Here is a 7,443-nt window from a genome sequence, read left to right as displayed (position 1 = left end):
GTCTCCTAAATATCGTGTACAACTCACAAACTAGAAATTATATTTTGAAATATCCATTTCAATGTTATAACAGTAAAGCTAAGAAATCAAACTCATGTTTAAAGATCCTAAAATAGGTGTATGGTTGAGCTGCGTCAGTTTACCCTTGCACTGCAAAACCATCACAGAACAGTTTTGCGAAACATTCTGGGGGAGTTTTGAAAACGTGAAGAAAGTTAACGAAGATGTTGATCGTCATAGGTAGGCTGATCCTCTTGTTTGATGTCCCTCGTAGTGGGGTAGTGCCATCGGTGTGCCCCACGCGGCGCACTGTAGGCATTACTTAAGGTTCTCTGCCCCTACCCTTCGGACCCTGGCTGTAACCACTTTCGTTCCTTTTACTGTCTCTGTTCATATTCTCTTCCTTCCCTCTTACTGTCCAACCTCTCCTAACGATTCTTTCACCACTATTTTAAGCGATGAATAACCTCATAGGTTCCAGCACTTGGCCTTTGGCCTAAATTTTATCCAGTACTGCATTCCAATTCGAATTCATTGTTTCTGGTCAAAGAAATTTAGACTCCTGGAGAAGTCGAAATCTGATTTGTCACTAAAGAAAATGTCAGAAGATTCGTCCGTAACCGCTGGGAAATGATTTTGTCACAAGAAACTCATCAGTCACACAGAGTCCTTGTTTTGACTTAATGAGGGCTCAGTATGATTGGTGGGTTTGGGTAAAACAAACTTTAATCATTTTTTAGTCCAAGAACTGAGAGCAATTAGAAGTTCTGTCGAAACGACTTGGGTCATTCGGTATGATCTATGGTGCATCACTTTAATGTGACCGGAAATAATAAGTAAAGAGCCACGATAATGTATGTGAGCGATTGTATTTCGAAAATACAAAAAGAGGGTTAAAAAAAGGGAGTTTTCGACCGTTTGCACAACGGTCCTCATCTTGGCTGAAGAGGACCGTTGTGCAAACGGTCAAAAGCTCCCTTTTTTTAACCCTTTTTTTGTAATTTGGAAATACAATCACTCATATACATTATCGTGGCTTTTTACTTGTTCAGTATCGTGTCCGAAGAAGGACTAGTCTGGACACTTGGTCAAAGGTCTCATACGTTTCCTTGGAGCTCTACAATGATTGTTGATAACGGAGACTAAGAGAGGTTACAACCATAAGCCAATGCAACAGAATCAATTTGAAAATGCTCTATAAAGTTGCATAGGTCTTCAAGCCCGCTTGCAGTTAGATCTGTACAGGATTTCAACTCATGTTAGCTTGAATATTATATATCTATCCCAGAATTGCTGGTTTAAAGTAGATAAACAAAATCTAGCTGCTTTTTGTTTTCTCAGAAGGTTACCAAGGCAGTCGCAAAAATGTCCGAATATCGTGTTGCCATTTGAGGAGGAAAAAATCTCATTAATGAAGCTGTCCCCACTAGTGACTTCATAATCACCTCTTAATGACAGTCATGGAATTTACTGTGGGGTCATCAGAATTCAAATGATCAAATATCTGAATCATTCAAGAGTCATTCCAGAACTGTTAGGTAAAGACTCTCAATTGACTACCATTTGACTGTGATTTAATTTGAGATTTATAGCAACAACAGAGTTGATATTGTTAGTTTTTGCTTCATGAGAGCATATTACTTATAGTTTGCCATGAGCTACTGTGCACCATAGTCAGTGCGAAAGTTTTTGTTCAAATATTTTTACTCGAAATTCTTACCTAGGTTATTTTGTAAAGGCTCCCTTGATTTTAGACACAGAGACCAATATTCAATACCTTTATAGTATATATGGGTGTACAGTACCATATGTAGTGCTGTTTATATTTAATTCAAGCTTACGTAAAGTATTTTGATGTTATCTTCAAAGTTATTGAAATTATCAAAAACTTATTCAGTGAAAATTAAAATATATTCACAACAGTGCAATATGTCCCCTACACATCTAGGAAAAGTTGCAATCACAGCACACAAATGTAATCTATAAGCTTCTTCTTGTTTTATGCAGTGCGTGTTGTGGCAAAAAAGCAGTGTAATATGGATAAAAAACTTTATACAGCAATGCATTATTAGAAAATACAATATCTATAGAAGCTAATGTAGAACTGGACTGAAAGGCAGGTGTTCAGGGAGTGATAATCGTTCATCCCAAGCGACCAATAAACAGTTCGGTAAGGGCGTAGTCGTTTGAAACCGTTTGTGTCATTTCAGCATTGCCTTTTTCTTAACATGTCAGGAGACTGTTGTAATGCTTAGCAAAAGGCTTGAAGGTAAATATTGTTATATAGCTGTAGTATTTTGAGAATGGTTCATGGAACATCTAGCTGAAAGTTGAGATGTGAGAAGAAATAAGAGAGGGTATACCTTGGCCCTGACTATGAAGGAAATAAGTATATCTTGAATGATCTCATAAACTGATAAAAGCAGGAGGGTGAGATATCTGTATTTTGGCCATGGAGGGCAAAAATACCCATTAAACTGCTCAGTTCAGCTTCTGATCTCTGTAGAGTAACTGGAAGAAACAATATCCTGATGGGGACCCGTTAGATCAAGGTCCTAGTTCAGCAAGACCAGCAAGTCACGGCTTTGCTAATCTAAGTTTGAGAAGTTGGCCAGTTAAGTCAGAAGAGACTAAAACGGAGGAATGAAAAGTTAAAAACAGCAAGAACGCAACTTAAGTGCCATCTACAATGTGCCACGTGGCACACATTGAAATGTGGTAACCCTGTTTTTGAGTTCTTTGCGAGTGTCTGTGAGGTTTGCTGTCAGAACCACTGTGTCCTTATTATTCAGAAGACTCTGGATGACACACTGGAGAATGCTCATTAACCCTCTTGAAGTGATGTTGCAGAATAACAACAGATAACATTGCAGAAGACCTCTGTTTTCAAAATAAAGTTGACCGTAGTTGCTTTTTATACATTCTAATGGGGAGTGTCACCTGGATTGATGATTAAAATAGTTATGTTTTCTTTCTGATGGCGAGAAATGAAACCATTTTATTTCATTTTGTTTTGTGCAGTTTGCATTCTCATGAACAGTGCCTGTAATTTGTATGTTCCATAGAAATAAAATACAGTACAGTAGGCCAAAAGTAGCTCCATAAACATCCATACAAATAGTTGTAAAATGCTGACGCAAGTTTATCAATGCCCTGCACCTATGGAAACTTACAGTTCAGCCCATTATGGGTTGAGTTGAAAAACATCAGGTTTTGGTGACCAACAGTTCCTTTGATAGACCTAAGTAGAATTGATATCTCTTAACACTGAGGCAAGTTAGGCACAGGATGGGAACGTGAGCGGAGTAATCGGTTAGAAAAGTGGTAGGCATCGAAAGAGGAGGATGCAGACCACTTCCCAGGTTCAGATCAAGGAGAGAGAGCTTTGACTAGGAACTCAGGGCGGAAAGTGTACAAGACTGGGGAAAGGATAGAGAAACCATCATGACTTTGTGCACTGTAGGCATTGCTTAAGGTTCTTTGCAGTGTCCCTAAAGGCCCTAGCTGCAACCCCTTTCATTCCTTTTACTGTACCTCCATTAGTAGGTCTTTCTCCTCTAGATCGAGAACAGGTTATGATGTATATTCCACAACAATATTCGGCGGTGAATTGTTGTTGATTTTATAAAAAAGTTACGAAAGCTTTCGAACCCTGTCCTGGGTTCATCTTCAGGATTCGAAAGGTTTTGTAACTTTTTTTATAAAATCAACAATAATTCACCACCGAATATTGTTGTGGACCTGATACACAGCATACCTCCATTTATGTTCCCTTTCTTCCCTCTTACTTTCCACCCTCTCCTAACAGTTGATTCATAGTGCAACTGCTTTGAGGTTTTTCTCCCACACAGTCCCCGGTTTATAGCGGGGGCTCCGTTTCCGGCTGTGCGCCATAAACTGAAAATTGCCGTAAACCAGAACGCCACAATCCTAATTGGAATAAACAGTGCTTACAGCGCCGTTACGGCGATGTAAAACTGGGTTACGGTGCCAAAAACCAGAATAACGGAGCCGTGAACCAAGTGCCGTTAAGTCGGAACGCCATGAACCGAGACAGCCGTATTCCGGGGACTGCCTGTACGGGTCCCAGAGCTTGGCCTTTGGCCTAAATTTGAAATTCTAATTCTCCAAAATCAGACGTCCAGCCCACAATCCCAAATTCATGCATCATCACTGGCAATGCAACTTTAACATCCATTTGAGCTTGGAAAGCTAGGAATAGGGCGTTCGTAGTTGCGTAGGTCTCCTTGCCGTGTTGTCAGCTTGCCTCTGCTGCTCGTGAGCAACCTTCACCCCTTGGAAGTGGGAACAGGACATGGATCTTTTGCCACAGGTGACTGAGACAAACAGAGAATGTTCTTCCATTTCATTAGCTGTTCAGCTTAGCTCATCTCAGCTTATCCGACTTTATTATATATCAGCTGTGTTACCACAAAGGTTTTGTGTTCAATTGGCTTTATAGAAATGTTATGGGATTACTGTTGGCTGTGGGTTTTATGCTGTACCAAATGATCTTTCTTAACTGTCAGATTTTGTCACTTAAAAAGCCAAATCCCAGAGAGCTGATGGTATGTAAAAAATTGCCAAGTAGTTAAGTTAATGTTCCCTAAACTTCTAATGGTAGCTGGGTTAAGTCTATATAGAATTGCCGTGCTGAGATAAGTAAAGGGACAATTTCTACTGTGATACAGTCTAAGAATGATTCTATTGAAGAGCATTGTACCTGCTGTAATCTTCGTCAAGGAGGAACTGAGTATGTAATCTAAGTGCAGGTGAAAGATTGGTAGCACCCTTGCCTTTCATTTCAGAGGTGTGGGTTTAATCATCTTGTGAATTAGAGTTTTATTGAAGTTAATACGTTGCAGACACCACCCTACTTACCCTGTTGAATTGTTTGTAAGTTGGTTACTTGACTCTTCATGCTTATTTAAGTACAGTATGATTTAAAGTCAATACAGTACTGTATATTTTTAATCCTAAAACTCAATTCACTGTACTACAGTACTGTATTGTATAGAATAATCACATGGAAAAAAATCTGAACGTACGGATGGCAAAGGAGAGCGCTCTGAACACAATTTTACTTTGCTACCCCATTTGTTTGCATCTCTGAATGTTTGTAAGTAGGGCCTTGTCTGCAGTTACTGTATAAATTCTGTGCTATGTTTCATTCACCGTGTAATGAGTTACAGTACCTCATTTTATCATACACTGCACGAAAATAGTTGTCATATTTAGTGCTGGGCCCCATTTTTGAAGGATGTACTATACAGGTACTAGGAAGCAATGTGGCTCGGTGCTGGAGCACCAAACTTGCACATTTGTGTGGCTTGGGGTTCGATTCATACCTGAGGCTTCGTCTGTCCAGCTCTGAATAGGTTCGTGTATCATACGAACTTCCCAATACCATATGACGGTGTGGAACTCACTTCCAACTTATGACAGAAATGAATTCAAACAGTATGAGAAGCCCAAGTTCGTTTTGGAAGCATTGTGTATTCTGATGATGTTTGAAAGTACAGTGTTCGTACTTGTGTTTGAAAGCACTGTATTTCATGTAAGCACAAGTGTGGTCTTCCAGTAACAGTTCAAAATCCTAAATCTTGGGGGTGAAGCTTTTTGTCACTGTAGTGTGATGTCAGTTTATTTTTCAAAGGTTTGAAAATACTTTTTATTTGATAAACATTTTGTATTGGCAATGTGATTGGTCTTCCTGAGAGGAAAAATGAAATAAAAGGTGTTGAAACAGTTACTCTTAGTCACAAGAACACAATTCCACTTTGTCGTTTTGACACGAAGCTGTGATTTGTATGCGGCAGGGAAGGGTGCACGATAAAGTTGCTGTGTCAGCGGAAGCAGAGGTGTGTTTTTCATGTCCGTGAAGAGTATCAGGGTGTGATGGCGATGCCTCGGGGGTATTTTGGCCAACTATTGGTATATTTCTTGTAATTCCTCTAACTTTGTAGAATTTAGGCTGTGGTTATCCACCTGTATCTTTTCCAAAGGCCAGGCAAACTTCAAATACAGGCAGTCCCTGGATATCGGTGATCCGGTTTTACGGCACTTGTGTAGCGACGACAGTGATTGGATTTTCGGTGCCTATATCTGCTTATCGGCACTGATAACCAAAGATTGGCGCAGATACCCACCTAACAGAGGCACCAATCCCCACTTATTGGTGCCAATATTCGTCGGTTTCCGGTTATCACGATTTTCGGTTACCGTCTTTTCATCAGGAAGGGAAGCTCCACTGATAACCAGGGAATGCCTGTATTGGTATATTTCTTGTAAATCCTTTAACTTGGTAGAATTTAGGCCGTGGGTCTCCACTGTGACTTTTCCAAAGGGCAGGCAAACTGCAAATACCCAGCGCCCCATAGAGAGTTTCTCATTAAAATGCCAGTTTACCCACTTTCTTCCCCAGCAGATACCCATGATTTAGTCTAATGTAGATATTAATATGCAAGCGTAGCAGGTATATGAAATGAAAAAAAAAATCTCTTAATATACCAATTTAATTTTGGAAATAAACGAATGTCCGGTGGATATATATGAATGTTCATTTCTACAGAGCCTGAAAAAGAGCCGTATAAGGTGATACAGACGGCACCCTACTTGCAAACGAGTTATGTTCTGGACAGCCGTTTGTATGTTGAATTGTTTTTAAGTTGGTTACTGTACTCTTCATGCCTGTGTAAGTAGGCATGCAAAACAAAATTTAAACTTACAGGTGGCAAAGGAGAACTCTCTGAGCACACTTTTAATTTGCGATCCCGTTTATTTGTATCTCAGAATGTTTGTAAGTTGAATGTTCATTAGGAAGGTGGTGTCTATTTCGTTGAAAGACAAGATTTTAGTGCTGGGATACACAGCCGTCTTGAGGCATGATTTCATCTCGAGAAGTGGTATCAGTTTTCTGGGCCTTTTGAAATTGTTGTTGACATCGAACTGTTGATAGCGAGACCTGTTACCTAGGTCTTTGGATCGGTGGTCGTATCGGCGAACGTACTGAAATCAGAGACCATAACACCGTTCTTGTCAGTGAAGTGTAGGCCTACCTCTCCCTTTTTTTCCAGAATTTAGAAGCGTAAATTTATATTTGAAGTATTGTATTTAGATCGTTTGGACTTATTTTAATTTAATAATTTTGTAAAGGCAACAACACTGTATCATTACAATGAAGAAATTTTATTGGCAACAGCATTGTTTCATAATGACGAAAAAATTTCAGAAGTGCTGTACTCTACGGTGACGGTGTAGTTAAAGTGTGAGGGTTTGTGTCAACAAATAATTTATCTTTTTAGTACTTTTACATAACAATCTTAAGGAAATGAGCACATTTTACTTATTTTAATCTTGAAATTATGTCCCATATTTAAGGTTTTCATGTACACATGAAATATTCGCCTCTTCTGTACAAAATTGTTGTAGACTCCATCTGAC

Source organism: Macrobrachium rosenbergii, chromosome 45 (assembly GCF_040412425.1).
Source record: "Macrobrachium rosenbergii isolate ZJJX-2024 chromosome 45, ASM4041242v1, whole genome shotgun sequence".
Classification (NCBI taxonomy): Eukaryota; Metazoa; Arthropoda; class Malacostraca; order Decapoda; family Palaemonidae; genus Macrobrachium; species Macrobrachium rosenbergii.
The sequence above is the reverse complement of the archived record's forward strand: the minus strand, read 5'-3'. Positions refer to the sequence as shown.